The following is an 18,142-nucleotide window of genomic DNA, read 5'->3' on the forward strand; positions in this document are numbered from 1 at the left end:
TCAAACAGATCTAATTTACAAAACTAATATCATCCTTTAGCCGTATGCGCCTTGCATGATGAAGCTGCTTAAACCTACTCAATCCCTTCGTGAGGGGATCTGCTGGGTTCTCATCCGATGATACCCTATTTTCCACGAGAAGTCCTTCTATTCGATGTCTGATGAAATGGTATTTTCTGTCGATGTATCTGGATCTTCCATGATCTCTCAGTTCCTTGGCTAAGGCAACCGCACTATTGTTGTCATATAAAATATCCATTGGCTCCTTTATAGATGGTACAAATCCAAGGTCTCCAATGAAGTTCTTTCGCCATATAGCCTTCGTTGCTGCCTCGCTTGCTGCTATATACTCTGATTCGCAAGTTGAATCAGCTACTGTCTCTTGCTTGGAAGTTTTCCAAGTAATCGCTCCTCTGTTTAAGGTAAGTAGCCCCCCTGACTGCGAGCGGAAATTATCCACATCAGTCTGGAAGCTAGCATCACTCTACCGTACTACTCTCAAATCATCACTCCCACCGAGGGTAAGGACGCAGTCCTTAGTCCTCCACAGGTACTTGAGAATGTTCTTTACCGCAGTCCAGTGATCCTTTCCAGGATTCCCCTGATATCTGTTGACCATGCTCAATGCAAAGGCCACATCAGGACAAGTACAAGTCATAGCATATATGATCGAGCCTACAGTGGAATCATACGAAACTCAACTCATCTCTGCTATCTCAGCCTCTTTACTCACGCTCTGAGTATTAATCAGTCTGGCGTTACTCTAGATCGGTAACTCACCCTTCTTGAGTTCTGCATGTTGAACCTTTTCAACACTTTATCCACATAGGTGCTCTGACTAAGTTCAATTAGTCTTTTACTCCTGTCTCTCAAAATAATTATCCATAGGATATAAGCAGCTTCTCCAAGGTCCTTCATAGCGAAACACTTCCCAAGCCAGGACTTCACTTCCTGCAGAGTTGGCATGTCATTTCCTATGAGTAGTATGTCATCCATATACAATACCAAAAAGCGAACTATACTCCCACTAGCCTTGACATATACACAAGATTGATCTTCGCTCCTCAAAAATCCAAACTCTTTGACTATCTCATCGAAACAAAGATTCCATCTACGAGGTGCTTGTTTCAATCCATAGATGGATTTATTAAGCTTACACACTCTATTAGGGTACTCCGTACTGACAAAACCCTCTGGCTGACTCATGTAAACATCCTTGGCTAACATTCCATTAAGGAAAGCGGTTTTGACAATCATTTGTCATATTTCATAGTCATGAAATGCAGCAATGGCTATCATAACCCTAATAGACTTAATCTTCGCTACTAGTGAAAAGGTCTCATTATAATCAACTCCCGGAGTTTGAGAGAAGCCCTTTGCAACCAGTTGCGCCTTATAAGTGTGTACGTTACCATCCATGTCGGTCTTCTTCTTGAATATCCATTTGCACCCGACTGTCTTAGGACCTGATACATTGTCAACCAAGTTCCAAACTTGATTGTCATACATGGATTGTATCTCGCTGTCAATAGCCTCTTTCCATTTAGCAGCCTCAGGGTCTGCCATGGCCTCCGAGTAGCTGTTAGGCTCATCCAGACTTACCAGTGTGCCATCACTGATAAGTGTATCACTTACCCCATTAATATGGAAACCATAGTAATGCTCAGGTGCATTCCTAACTTTCGTGGAATGCCTCAGAGGTACAGACTCATCTGTCAGATCAACAAAAGTTTCCTCCTCAGGTTGATTGCTAGGGTTTGAGGTTCCTTCACCACTTGACTCTTGAAATTCTTCAAGGTCAATTTGCCTCCCACTTTTTCCTTAGCTCATGAACTCTCTCTCGCGAAAGACTCTTCTCCTTGCTACAAATAGCACATTATAACTGGGTCTATATAATAGGTAAACAAAGGATCTCTATGGGTAGCCGATTAAAATACACCTCTCACTTCGAGTTTCAAAGTTATCGTGAGTCTCACGTCTCATCATGGAACGAACCATGTCCAACAAGGTTTGATTGCGCCTCTTGGCCACACCATTAAGATGTGGTGTCCTGCGAGGTATCAATTGTGAGATAATCCCACATTCCTTAAGATACTGAAGGAATTATATACTAAGATAATCACCACCTCGATCGGATTGAATCATCTTAATGTTCCTGCCCAACTGATTCTCCACTTCCTATTTAAACTCCTTGAACTTTTCAAATGTTTCTGACTTATGATTGATTAAGTAGATATATCCATATCTACTAATATCATCAGTAAAAGACACGTAGAAGTGGTTAGCATCCCTTATGGCAGTTCTGGAGGGTCCACACACATCAGTATGTATGAGATCTAACCAACCCTCACCCCTAGCACAAGTACCAGTGAAAGGTGACTTTGTCATTTTCCCAAGCAAACAAGATTCACAACTATCATCCGAATTGAAGTCAAATGACTCCAAGACTCCATCCTTTTGGAGTTGCCCTAAGTGTTTCTTGCTTACATGTCCAAGACGACAATGCCATAATGATATTTTATCCAAGCTAGTGGAAGAATCGATACACAATACATTATTTGCTAGGTTATCAACAACTGACACAATTTAATATACACCATCACAAGGTAATGATTTAAAATAAAGAACATTATTAAAGAAAACATTAATACCACCACATTCATTATCAAACGAAAAGGAAAAACCTTGTTTATACAAACCATGAAAGGAAATAATATTTCTGTCCATTTCAGACGAGTAACAACACTTATTCAAATCTAAAACTAACCCACTACTTAGCAACAAATAATAAAGTCCAGTTTTGGTGACAGGTGAAACTTTCCTATTCCACATGATCAAGTTTATCTACCCATGCTCCACATTCTGACTTCTTCTTAGTCCCTGCAAATCAGAACATATGTGAATACCACAACCTGTATCAAGGACCCAACAGTTAGAATGGGGTGATTTATTAGACCATATAGTGTAAATACCTGCATGGTTGGGTTGCACTGTCCCATCCTTAACATCTTGCAGGTACTTTGGGCAGTTTCGCTTCCAGTGTGAATTTTCATGGCAATAGAAGCATTCAACCTCTTGAGGGTTGGCAGAAGGAGTGACGAAACCTTTCTTGGTTCCACTTGAAGAGGATCCATCAAGGGACTTTCTCTTGGTACCCATCAAAGGTCTCTTCCTCTTCTTTCCTTTACCTTGCCCGATTGCCAAGAAAGGGGCCGCCGTAGGAGTAGGAGTGCTAACAACCGATTTACTCTTAAGACCACTTTCTGCGGTCTTCAAAAGTCCTTGAAGTTTGCTGAGAGTAACTTCCTCCTTGTTCATGTGGTATGTTATTCGGAATTGATCATAACACGAAGGTACGGAGTGCAAAATGATGTAAATTGCCAACTCCTCAGGGAAGTTCACATTCAATTTCAACAAATGGTCCTCATACCTTTGCATTTTCTGCATGTGGCCTGTGATCGGTTCACCATCCTTAATTCGGATTGTTATCATGGAGGAGATGATTTCATACCGCTCTTGACGAGATGTAACAACGTGAATTTCAAAAAAAAAATTTCAATATTTTTCACAACCATTTTCACATAAAATGTTTTATAAAATATCCAGCATTAGTTATCAAAACATATCGTATCCCAAGATCACAAAAATCTAATCCTCTCTCTGGTGTGTACAAGTCACGCCGGCGCCTTTCCACGTTCCTCGCTAGTACCTGAAACACATAACACAACAATTGTAAGAACAAATGCTTAGTGAGTTCCCCAAAATACCCTTACACACATACACCTTTCCAGGCCACACTCAACACGACCTTCCGGTCCATGTGTCTCAGGGGACTTCCGTCCCAGTCCCAGTAGACCTTCCGGTCCTACTCGTATCGACCTTCCGGTCCTTGACTCCCTGACCTTCCGGTCCACGTCATAATGCATTCCGGCCCATATCATACATACATATCACATACATAACGCATACAGAACATGCAACGCAAAACATGCATCTCATAACATACAAGACCTTCCGGTTACACATAGGTACCTTTCCAGGTACAGTATAGTGAGAAGACTCACCTCTGATATCTCGGTAAGTCTCTGCCTCGGTAGAAACGTGATCTAGCCTCAGCCTAATCACATAAAGCAAATACTCCCATAAATATAACTATACTCCAACCTTTCTTAACATCCTCAGAAAGGGTAAAAGACCATTTTACCCCTCTCCTGGCTCAAAGGCCTTACTGTTGACCAAACCCTAAAGTCAACAAAAGTCAACTGTCAAAGTTGACCCGACTCGTCGAGTGCACTTGGGCGACTCGGCAAGTCTACACGTGTCCACTGACCCTCTTAGTCCCTTCCTGGGCACGTCGAGTCCTTCTGTTTACTCGACGAGTCACACTTAGCATGAATCGTAGGGCCACCCCGACTCAACTCGCTGAGTCTCAAGAACAACTCGGCGAGTACCGCCTTGTACCCCAATCCTCTAATCCCTTTCTAACTCACTGAGTTATCCCCCAACTTGCCAAGTCTACTCACAAAGCTATTCACGTGAAACCCTAACCCTACTCGCCGAGTCCCACGAACAACTCGGCGAGTTCATGCCTTGCACCATCTCTATTGACCTCCTAGGGTCAGATCTGTGCCCCTAATCCACAGATCTGGCCTTCCCAAGCACGAAAGTCACGTAAAGATCGAAACTTGATGCTTACATATCAACATAATGGCATCCAATGGTGATTTAGTCCCAAAAATGGCAACCTAAGTCCAATAATCCCAAAATGACTCATAAAGCTCCATGGGATAAAGTCTCTGAACCTCTTTGAGTCCAGATCCAAAGCACAAACTCGAGAGGGGACTAAATACTCTACATATTCTTCTTCTAAAGGGGTTTAAAAACCCTAACTCTATGAATCAACACCCAAAACTGGAGAAGGTCCGAAGGAATACCTTAATATGAAGCCTTTGATCTCCGAAGACACTAGATTTGCACTTCATTCAACCTTCTTTTGCCTTGGACACCTTCTCCTTCAAATTTCACCAACAAATGATCAACAATGGCCTCTCTTCACCCCACAAGCGATCTAGGACTCTCTATGGGGTGTGGTAGCCGCAATGGACGACCATATGGGCCTTTAAATAGGTCTCAAACCCTAGAAATTAGAGTTTTATTAAACAACGTGGAAATCCGGCTGTGAACTCACATACGAATCCGCGACTAGAATCACACTTCGCCCCCGAAGTCTCACTTTGCAAAATCTCATACCTGGAAATCCGGGTGTTACAATTCTCCCCCACTAGAATCACACTTCACCCCTGAAGTCTCACTCTGCAAGAAACTCCGGATGCTGCTCCCGCATCTCACACTCCGGTTCCCAAGTCAATTCTTACCCTTTCCGATGCTGCCACTGGACCTGCACCAGTGACACGTCCTTATTCCTCAAAACCTTGATCTTCCGGTCCCTGATCGCCACCGGTCTCTCAGAATAATTCAGGCTCGGATCTACCTAAATATCTTCTAATGGCACCACTGCCGACTCGTCGGCTATACACTTCCGCAACTGCGATACGTGGAAAGTGTCATAAATCTGACCCAACTCTGCTGGCAACTCCAAACGATAGGCTACCCTGCCCACCCTCGCGATCACCCTGAAAGGACCAATATATCGGGGCCCCAACTTTCCCCTCTTCCTGAATCGGATCACTCCTTTCCAACGAGAGACCTTTAGGAGCACGAAGTCGCCGACCTGAAACTCGAGCTCAGACCGGCATCTGTCCGCATAACTCTTCTGCCGACTCTGAGCGGTCAACAACCTCTGTCTGACCTGCTGGATATGCTCTGTCGTCTGAAGCACAATCTCGGTGCTGCCCATCACACACTAGCCTACTTCTCCCTAGCAAATGGGGGTTCGACACCTCCTCCCATACAACAGCTCAAAGGGTGGCATGCCAATGCTCGAATGATGGTTGTTGTTATATGAAAACTCCGTCAAGGGAAAATACGTGTCCCAACTCCCTCCGAAATCCAATACACATACCCAAAGCATATCCTCGAGCGTCTGAATCGTCCGCTCACTCTGCCCGTCCATCTGTGGGTGGTATGCGGTACTGAAATGCAGCCTCATACCCAACTCCTCGTGAAACTTCTTCCAAAATCTGGAAGTAAATTGCACATCTCGGTTTGAAACAATCGATATCGAAACTCCATGTCGCGATACCACCTCCCTCACATACAACTCTGCCAGCCTCTCGGCAGAAGAGCTCTCACTGATAGCAAGAAAGTGAGCGGTCTTCGTCAACCTGTCCACAATCACCCAAATTGCATCGACACCCCTCGCAGTCCTTAGCAATTTGGTGATGAAATCCATGGTAATCTGTTCCCATTTCCACTCGGGAATCTCTAATGGGTGCATCTTACCATGTGGACGCTGGTGCTAGGCCTTAACCCTGCGACAGGTCAAGCATCTCTCTACAAACCATGCAACATCCCTCTTCATACAGGGCCACCAATAATCCTTTTTTAGGTCCAAATACATCTTAGTGGCCCCGGGATGTATCGAGAATTTCGATCGATGAGCCTCTTCCAACAAAATGGTACACGTTCCGCCCACGGATGGTACCCATATTTGACCCTGAAAAGTCATAATTCCCCGGCTATCAGTAACGAATTCCGATACTAGCCCGACAACTCGCTCTCTCTTCTGGCTTTTTGACCTTACGGCCTTAGCCTGGGCCCCACAGATAGCATCCAACACCGGGGTCTTCACTGTCAATCTTAAACAAACATCCCGCAATGGGGCGCCCTCCGCCCTTTGGCTCAGAGCATTGGCTACAACATTAGCCTTGTCCGGGTGGTACAGGATCTCACAATCATAATCCTTGACCACATCCAACCACCTCCTCTGGCGCATATTCAGCTTGGGCTGATCCATCAAATATTTCAAGCTATTGTGGTCCGTGTATATTGTACACCGAACCCTATACAGATTATGTCGCCAAATCTTGAGGGCGAACACTACCGCTCCTAGTTCCAAATCATGAGTGGGATATCTTGACTCATGAGGCTTAAGCTGCCTCAATGCATACGCTATCACATGCCCCCTCTGCATAAGCACCGCTCCCAATCCCGATATCGATGCATCACAATATACCACAAAATCCTCCATCCCTTCCGGAAGAGCTAATGCTGGGGACTCGCATAACTTCTGGCGAAGTGTCTTAAATGAGGTATGCTGCTCCGGACCCCAAGAAAATGCAACACCCTTCCGGGTCATCTTGGTGAGTGGCACAACGATCTTGGAGAAATCCTTATTAAATCTCCGATAATAGCTGGCCAATCCCAGAAAGCTCCTGATCTCGGTGGGTGATCTCGGCACCTCCCGCCTCATGACTGCCTCAATCTTGGCCGGATCGACCAATATCCCCTACTGGTTGACAAGATGTCCCAAGAACTGAACCTCCAGTAACCAAAACTCACACCTGGAGAATTTTGCATATAGCCTCTCCGATCTCAGAACTCCAAGGATCTCCCTCAAATGCTCCTCATGCTGTTCTCTGGACCTCGAATATACCAAAATATCATCAATGAATACGATCAACGACCGATCCAGCATCGGCCTGCACACCCTGTTCATGAGATCCATGAACGCAGCTGGTGCATTGGTGAGCCCAAAGGGCATCACCACAAACTCGTAATGCCTATAACGAGTTCGGAATGTTGTCTTCTGGATATCTTCATCCTGAACCCTCATATGATGATAACCCAACCTCAAGTCTATCTTGGATAATGAAGATGCCCCCTGTAACTAATCGAACAGATCATTGATCCTTGGCAACGGATACCGGTTCTTGATCGTCAACTTGTTCAACTCCCGGTAATCAATAAACATCCGGTGTGAACCATCCTTCTTCTTGACAAAAAGGATCGGCGCTCCCCAAGGTGAGCTACTCAGTCGAATAAACCCCTTCCCCAACAGCTCCTGAAGCTACGAGGATAACTCCTGCATCTCTGGCAGCGCGAGGCGATAAGGCGCCTTGGCGATAGGTGCTGCTCCCGGAACCAAATCGATACGGAACTCCACTTGCCTCTCTGGAGGCACACCCGGTAGCTCCTCGGGAAAAACATCCGGAAAGTTGCACACTATCAGAACCTCATCGATCAAACTTGGCCTCCTCACGGCCACTCGTGTGTCCATCACATAAGCTACGAATCCACTGCAGCCTTGCTGCAAACTTTCTCTCGCCCTGGCAGCCAAACAAAACGCTGACCCACATCAGGTCCCCTCGCCATACACCGTAAGCACTCCCCCACTAGGGTCTCGTATCGTCAACAACTGACGCTTGCAGTCTATAATAGCTGCAAATCGGCTCTACCAATCCATGCCCACTATAACACACATGTCCCCCATCGCAATCGGGACCAGATATATCAGGAACTCCACACCGAAGATCTCAAGGATACTGGTGGTTGTCGAGGCCAACACAAATAATAACCCTAAATATTACACACTAAAATAGTGTATAGTGGTAAAGGGATCGAATCCACGGAGATTGGTTCAATTTATAACTCTATGAAAAATCTCTTTGTAAAAATACTTGTAAAATGACAATAAAAATAAAATGGGGGGTTTTGGTGTTTTGAAATACTTGAAACAAACTAGAATTAACTATGATTTAAATAGACAAATGCAACAAAAATAAGAGTTTGATGTAAAATCAATGAGGGAAAGATGGTTGACTTAAAGTTTCCTCACTTTGACTTTTGATGAACATATCATTAGAATCCAATGGTGCAATACTTTGATTTAAATCCTTAATTTGGCTATAGTAATCCAAGGAGCTTGAGATTACCTAGACTTTTCTTTTTACGGGAGAACCATACCGGACTCAGACCTTTGATAATAGCAATCATCCAACCATATTCTTTCTTGTACTTGTTCATTAAGGTGACGAACTCTTCCTTCTTTTCTAAAATCTTGGACATGGTTTTTGAGTAGGTGACCGGTTGGGCGTCTTCTTTCTTGGGATAGGTATCCTTTGAAGGGTCCGACAGATTTATCGTTTCCGGATCTTGTGGTTGTTCTACCACTAGATTTAGTTTCTCATTGGTAGTGGGTGGCTCAATCTCTCTTTCGTTAACCCTTATTACTTCGTTTATAGTTTCATTGACAACATTCTCAATTTCTTCTTCCTTTTTGATAACTTCTTCCACTTCTACTTCTTCTTCCTCTTCTTCATATGACACTCTTGAGCCATAAAAAGTTTTCTCATCTTTCAAAGGAATGCAACATGCTTTATGACCTGGGCTCTCTTCAGATGGTAATTTGTGTTGAGCTTCCACTATACTCAATGATTGAGCAATTTGTGTTATTTGTTGCTCTAAGCTTTTGAGGCTAGCTTGAGTTGTTTCCTGGAAAATTTGGGTAGAAGTGGCAATGCTTTTCACAATGTCCTCTAAGGACATGCTTGGCGTTTCAGTTTGTTGAGGAGGGTAAGGATAGGGTTCTAGGAACAGTGGAGTTGGTTGGTATTGGTTATTTCCCCATGTTTGGTATGGATTTTGGTAATGGTTATTTTCCCCAACTTGGTTGTTGTCCCACCATTGATCATGTTGAGGCTTATCATAACTCCATTGGTTTGACCGGTAGTAGCTTCCCTTATCTTGCACTTCTTCCCATTCTCCTTGTAAATATGGACACATGTCGGAATGATGTCCATTTTGGGCACAAAAATCACAAAAAAGAGGTGTGGACTGCACACTTTGGTCACTTTCAATCATCATAACTAACTGAGCTAGCTCAGAAAGTTGGTCTTCAGTGCAAGGAGTGTTCATTTCCAAATCATACTTTTTTTTTTAATTTCGGGGTTTTAAATTAGAGTACCTGCACAATGAGATGTAGGCATAGAGAAACAAACTGATTAAATCAAAACCAATCCCCGGCAACGGCGCCAAAAATTTGGTGGTTGTCGAGGCCAACACAAATAATAACCCTAAATATTACACACTAAAATAGTGTATAGTGGTAAAGGGATCGAATCCACGGAGATTGGTTCAATTTATAACTCTATGAAAAATCTCTTTGTAAAAATACTTGTAAAATGACAATAAAAATAAAATGGGGTTTTGGTGTTTTGAAATACTTGAAACAAACTAGAATTAACTATGATTTAAATAGACAAATGCAACAAAAATAAGAGTTTGATGTAAAATCAATAAGGTAGAGATGGTTGACTTAAAGTTTCCTCACTTTGACTTTTGATGAACATATCATTAGAATCCAATGGTGCAATACTTTGATTTAAATCCTTAATTTGGCTATAGTAATCCAAGGAGCTTGAGATTACCTAGACTTTTCTTAATTGTTGAAATGGCTAGAGAAGCTCACAACAATTTCCTTAGTCAAAGTCACTAATTCCAAATAGCATGTAATTAGTGAAAGTCAACTAGCATTAAGAACCAAAAAGTCACCAAATCCAAGAGGGGTCAAATGCTTTCACCACCATGTTGGAGGAAATGTTTTTATGATTGTGTGAAGCAAAAACAACACAAAAATCATTTGTTGCTTGCTAATTTGAGGATCCTTTACTTAATCAAGAAATTAGCCAACTAATCACCACAAACACATTTAAACTCATGAACTAAAACATACAAGTAGTGATAAGATGTTAAAACACAAAACATTCCCATAAAGATTTAAGAACATGTTCATGGATTCTTCAACATTCAACAAAAGTTCAAAGGATTAACCAAAAGTCAACCAAGATTAGCTTATCCAAGCATGGCTAAACACAAAGAAACAAAGTTAGAGAAATTTGTACCAAACATTAAGCAAGAATCAAGAGGTAAAAATATGATGTTCTTCAAGGGTTCTTGGCCTTCAAAAGTCTCCAAAACTCCAGAGAGAATCTTCAAAAATCGGATGTCCAAGAGTCTCTAAAAGATGGGCACCAACCTTCCTCAAATAGCCTTCCAAATGGATTTCCGAAATTGCCCCTGCAGGAGGTTGCGCGACCCGCGTGCTGTTGCGCGGGTGGTCCCTGAATGTAGCATCTTTGAGGTTTTGGGCCTCCATAGCTTAGCCCACTTGGCCCAGTGCGAGCCCAATCAGCTCCTAGCCCATTTTTCTTCAAGTTTTCTTCAATTTAAGCCCAATTTGGCTTCTCCAAATGATTCATAGCTCGTAAACTCGCCCGATTAATAATCTATGCATGCTTGAATATACTCCCGCATCTTGCAAATTTAAATGTTTATTTCTCTCCAAGCCTTCAAATAACCATCAAGCTCGCTCCATGCATCATCTCCACAATCACCAAGCCTAACATCATTTTTCTCTACCAAATCTCATCGCTTCCCATACGTCCCGAACACTCCCGCTCCGCTAGACCCGAAAACCTGCAATTATGCTCACAAGATTCGAAAGTACCCGAAATAGTCATAAAATAACAAAAAGGGAAAATATGCATGGAAATTATCTAAATTATGAATGAAATATGCTAAAATAAACTATAAAAAGAAGTAAACAAAACTAACTATCAGATACACCCTCGAATCACCTCAGAAGCATACACTGCTCGCTCATCAGCTATGGAAACTCGCAGCAGTCGACTCAACGCCTCTCGACGGATACTAATGTGATGACAAAATGCGAAGGAAACAAATGATCGACTCACACCCGAGTCAAATAATACCAATGCAGGTACATAACTCACAAGAAAAGTACCTACGCATATCATCATATAAGCACAATATCATAAACAAAAGATAAAATACAGAATACGTACCAGCCACAACATCGGGCGCCACGCGGACCTCATCCGCAGTCAACTGAAAAGCTCTCCTACGAGCCTTCAGAGCCTTGGCCTTCACCGGTCGAACCTCGGTAACCGTAGCAGCAGGCGTAGATCCCTGGTGTAGCTGAGGGCACTCGGCCTTCCGATGACCGGTCTGGTTGCAATGGAAGCAAACCATAAATCCCTTGGGGCAATCCCTGGCGATATGCCCCTCCTTTCCATATTTGTAGCAAACACCCGATCGACAGGCTCCCTCATGACCCTTGCCGCACTTCCCGCAAGTGTGGCCCTTATGGCCTCCAGTCCTCGAATCGGCGGACTTGTTCCGCTTGGGTGCCGGCTGAGACTAAGCCGGCCGCCGATCTATCCTATGAGACTCGGCCTCCTCCCTTGCCTGAGTCTCCAACTCAATCTCCCTCTTCCGGGCATTTTCCTGGAGCTCAGCAAATGTCTGCTACGTCGAGTTCGACACAAACTCCCGAATGTCCCTCCTCAGAATACCCAAGTACCGGCTCATCCGTGCCTGCTCAATAGACACCTGCTCAGGGCAGAACATCGCCCTCTCATGAAAATTCCGAGTGACCACAGCAACCGAATTATTACCCTGATTGAGGGTCAAGAACTCCTGAACCAACCGTTTCCTCTCCACCGGGGGAACGTACTCCTCTCTGAACATGGTGGTGAACCTCTCCCAGGTCACCGCTGAAATCTCTGCAAGAGTGAAGTTTGCTATCACGAACTTCCACCAATCCTTTGCTCCCAAGCGATCCGAACATGAAGACGTATAAAAGCATCCCTCAATGTCAACAATCCATCTCATCGCAGCGATCGGATCTTGCGTCCCATCAAACTCGGGTGGCTTCGTGTTGCTGAACTCCCGAAATAACAACGAGTCATCTCCCTGAGGTCTGGAAGCAGCCACAACTGTTGTAGCTGCAGCGGCTGTGGCCTCAGTCACCGCGGCGTACCGCTCATCAAAAGTCTCCAACAGTGTGGTCTTGATACACCCAAACATCTCCGGAATCTCAGCCCTGATCGTCGCAGCCACCTCATCGTGGATCATCTGACGAAGCTCCTCGACAGTCACACCGCTCGCCTCAGGTCTGTGGTGTGTCCCAAACATGATGCCTCTGAAATATAACGAAAATTATCAGAGACTCGATCGAGCATAAACATACTCGATGACGCCACCCTACTCGTCCTCCGTTGTCCAAAAGATTCTTACTTGGAATGCCCACTGATCCGGTGTCTTCAGTAGTACGGGCCCAATACTACTGACCACACTACATCTGTATTCACTCCAAGTCCTCCTCCTTGGATCCTGGATTACGAGTACTCTACTCTCATGAGCTCCTAACTGCTATATACTCGCTCTAAAAGCATCTCAACAGCAGAAATCTCCTAGGCTAAGGCATCACAAATTAGGCCACTCTAGTCCTAATATGTATACCTAGCCTACTCTAGCATGCATAATGTAACATAACATATCTCATAACACATAATGTAAGGGTACGTTTGGGAATTCACCGTTCGGGCGCTGGCTGATCGTACACACGGCTATGCTCTGTTTGTCTCAAAACTCTTCTTACTCTTTTCAAAAATTTTACTTCATTATCAAAATTTTCCTCAAATCCTCAGTTTGAGTTCAGATACGCCCGAAGGTGCATCCGAATCTCTCAAACCAAGGCTCTGATACCAACTTGTAACAACGTGAATTTCAAAACAAAAATTTCAATTTTTTTCACAACCATTTTCACATAAAATGTTTTATAAAATATCCAGTAATAGTTATCAAAACATATCGTATCCCAAGATCACAAAAATCAAATCCTCTCTCTAGTGTGTACGAGTCACGCCGGCGCCTTTCCAGGGTCCACGCTAGTACCTGAAACACATAACACAACAACTGTAAGCACAAATGCTTAGTGAGTTCCCCAAAACACCCTTACACACATACGCCTTTCTAGGCCATACTCAACAAGACCTTCCGGTCCATGTGTCTCAGGGGACTTCCGTCCCAGTCCCAGTAGACCTTCCGGTCCTACTCGTATCGACCTTCCGGTCCATGACTCCCTGACCTTCCGGTCCACGTCATAATGCCTTCCGGCCCATATCATACATATATATCACATACATAGCGCATAGAGAACATGCAATGCAAAACATGCATCTCATAACATACAAGACCTTTCGGTCACACATAGGTACCTTTCCAGGTACACTATAGTGAGAAGACTCACCTCTGATATCTCGGTAAGTCTCTGCCTCGGTAGAAACGTGATCTAGCCTCTGCCTGATCACATAAAGCAAATACTCCCATAAATATAACTATAATCCAACCTTTCTTAACATCCTTAGAAGGGTAAAAGACCATTTTACCCCTCTCCAGGCTCAAAGGCCTTACTGTTGACCAAACCCTAAAGTCAACAAAAGTCAACTGTCAAAGTTGACCCGACTCGTCGAGTGCACTTGGGCGACTCGACGAGTCTACACGTGTCCACTGACGCTCTTAGTCCCTTTCTTGGCACATCGAGTCCTTCTCTTTACTCGACGAGTCACGCTTGGCATGAATCGCGGGGCCACCCCGACTCAACTCGCCGAGTCTCAAGAACAACTCGGCGAGTACCGCCTTGAACACCAATCCTCTAATCCCTTTCTGACTCAGTGAGTTATCCCCCAACTCGGCAAGTCTACTCACAGAGCTATTCACGTGAAACCCAAACCCTACTCGCCGAGTCTCAAGAACAACTCGGCGAGTTTATGCCATTCACCATCTGTATTGACCTCCTGGGGTCAGATCTGTGCCCCTAATCCACAGATCTAGCCTTCCCAAGAACGAAAGTCACGTAAAGCTCGAAATTTGATGCTTACATATCAACATAATGGCATCCAATGGTGATTTAGTCCCAAAAGTGGCAACCTATGTCCAATAATCCCAAAATGACTCATAAAGCTCCATGGGATAAAGTCTCCGGACCTCTTTGAGTCCAGATCCAAAGCCCAAACTCGAGAGGGGACTAAATACTCTATATATTCTTCTTCTAAAGGCGTTTAAAAACCCTAACTCTATGAATCAACACCCAAAACTGGAGAAGTTCTGAAGGAATACCTTAATATGAAGCCTTTGATCTCTGAACACACTAGATGTGCACTTCCTTCAGCCTTCTTTTGCCTTGGACAACTTCTCCTTCAAATTTCATAAACAAATGATCAACAATGGCCTCTCTTCACCTCACAAGCGATCTAGGACTCTCTCTAGGGTGTGGTAGCCGCAATGGACGGCCATAAGGGCCTTTAAATAGGTCTCAAACCCTGGAAATTAGGGTTTCATTAAACAGCGTGGACTCCCCGAGTTCACTCATGAACTCGCCGACTCCAGCTGCGAACTCGCATACGAATCCGCGACCATACTCGGCGAGTCTAGACGCCAACTCGCCAAGTTCCCCCACAAAACCCAAAAATAAAGGAACAAAATCTCATACCTAGAAATCCGGGTGTTACACGAGCACTCTGATGGTAGCGGTACATGAAGTCCTGGTGCATCTCAAAATGGTAGTAGTCCTTATAAGACTTTTGGAGCTCGGCTGTCATTATGGCCAACATGATACATGCCACTTTGGTAGCATCTCTCTCATGTGCCTAGTATTCAGTGATCTCCTCAGGAGTAGCAGACGACTCAAGTTCTTTAAGCTCCTTGTCGAGGACATATTCCTTACCCTCATACCGGGTGACCACCCTGATGTTCCAGATCCAATCCATAATGTTGGATCCATCGAAGATGACTCTCCCACAAAGGTTCATGAGAGAGAAGGAGCCGGTAGGGTTTGAGCCAGAAGCAACGTTGTTGGAAGACGTATGAAAAGAAGAAAGAAAATGTTAGATTAGATATAAAGATAGTCCTTAATAAGACACCCAAATGTAATATTAAGGCTAGGACGCAACACAATATTTTATAACTTAGAAGAGGGATGCCGTAATCCATGCTATAAAATATTTGAAGATATGTGAATGACGATTCACCAATTTCCACCATGAAAAACGAAATAAATTATTAGTTTTTAATTGGTTTTGAAACTCCTAGATTCTTTGAGATTTATTGAAGTTTTCAATGGCATGTTTTAATCTCGAGTGTGCCCTTCAGGTTTTGTGACTGGGATGCCGAGGATCACAAAACAAGGTGTGAAGTAACCATGCAAATTACTTGGAACTATTAATGTTTATCACTTAACCGATGTGCTGGTTAACCACACACGCTCCACCGATCCATGATAAAACTTAAGCCACCCTTTGCCTACCTTGTTAAGTCCATGTTAGTGTGCCGGTTAACCACACACACTCCACTAACGACTTAATCAAAGTGCAAAGTGTAATTTCATGGGTTAACACCTTATTCACATTTTCCTAGAGTAACTAAGATTGGGAATTTATAAAAACATTTAGTTACTTTATAATTATCATACTTTTAATGAGGATTTAAATTCCTTATCCTACCCATTCAGCTAACGACACTCCACAAGTCAAGGAAGCGGTGGATGAGAGTGGACACCCATTAAGCTGCCATTTTATAGCAACAACCTTATACCGCCTTATAGACTGACTTTGTAAATGAGGCCTACTAACAGTAAAACGAATTGTTCTTATACATATATCATTATTATTAAAATTACAATATTATAAAGTATAAGGGTTGAATTTTAACTTTTAAAATTCTAGGGGTTGGAACTAAAGTTTTACCAAAGTGTGTGAGACTCTACTTGTTCCAAAACATGAGGGCAAGGTTTGTAACTTTCAAAACTTTTCGTCTTTTATAACTTATGAGTTAATGGGTTATCAAAATGAGAGACTTTTCATTTTATGTAACCTATGTGTTTCTTTAATGAACTTTAAAAGAGTGACTTTTGGTAATCCATAACTTGAGGACAAATTATGGATTCCATTAAACCACATCAACATCAAGAATTAAACTACCAAGCAAGTTGCAAATAATTCCTATGATCTTCTAAACTCATAAGTTCATGAACATTCATATCAACAATTTCAAGAATGAAAAATAAACCATACAAAAACTTGAAATTTTGATAATAGCCATTGAAAATGGATTAGCATAACCGTTACACCATCTAAAACAAGTTTTATAAAACTAGAACAGTTTAGGGTAATGTTTCTAGTCCATTTCAGCAGCAAAACTCAAAAAACTTCAAATTGGAAGACAAACACGTCGAGTTCTCTAAGGAACTCATCGAGTTCATGTATTAACTCCAGAACTGGTCGAGTTTTTGGCCAGAACTCGTCGAGTTTTCATGTCTGGTCAGTTTTTTATTTTGAAAAACAAGTTTGCATCAAGTATCAAGTAAATAATCCTACTCTCTAATACCATTGAAAGGTTTTGATCATTCTAACACTCCTATGGTGTACATGCAACCCTAGAAACCTTGGATCTATTTTTTACTAAGATACATGCAAATTTGCTTTCCCAAGGTTCTTAACCTAACTAGCATGGCATAGGGAACTTTGAAACAAAATAAGCTAGTAGAGTTACATACCTTTTAGTAGTGATTGATTGCTTGGATTTTGAGAACCTAGCACCAATAATGTGGATGCCTCAAATGGAAATCACAAATCACCACAAACCTTGGAAACTTGGGAGAATAGTAGAACACTTCTTGAAATCAGCCAACCCTTGTTCTCACACAAAAACTATTGCCATTTCAAGTGCCAAGGACTCCTTTATATAATGTGATGGATTAGGGTTACATCCATGTAAATTTATTATTTATCACTAGCACACAACTTGAGGTTTGTAACCTATCGTGTTGACATATTCTTATTTATGTGCTCATTCTAGTTAAAAGTTGAGTTCTATGAGTTCTCAATTGTTTGCATAACAACTTGGACGCAATGGTAGGCCCATGTGCTGCCACGTAGCAAGAAATTAAGATTAAACATGTTTAGTCCATAAGAGTTTGGATTTGTCCCTAACCTTGTCTTTTGATTATGGTTTGACAAATTCACATGGATAGGAACACATACACCATAAAATATAAGTGTCATAAGGTTTCTATCTAATTCATGAAAATGATGGTGAGGAAACGCTTTCACTAACTAGATTTTAAGAAGATAGCAGTTGTGCTATTTGTATTCTCAAATTTGATTATGATTACAACATCCCGTTTCATAATTCGAATTATGAGAAATGGCAAAAAAGGTCTAAACATTTGAGACTTATTGATGTAAGTTCTTAAATTGTTTAGACACACATGTAAAATATCTAAAGAAAGGTGTACGAGTTTGAGAAGTCTAGCTGATTTCTCGGTACATGTCAAAGTTAGTGAGAGCATAAGTGTTATGCGAGTAAGATAATAATTATT

Source organism: Lactuca serriola, chromosome 3, assembly GCF_051521515.1.
Source record: "Lactuca serriola cultivar US96UC23 chromosome 3, Lser_US96UC23_V15, whole genome shotgun sequence".
Lineage (NCBI taxonomy): Eukaryota > Viridiplantae > Streptophyta > Magnoliopsida > Asterales > Asteraceae > Lactuca > Lactuca serriola.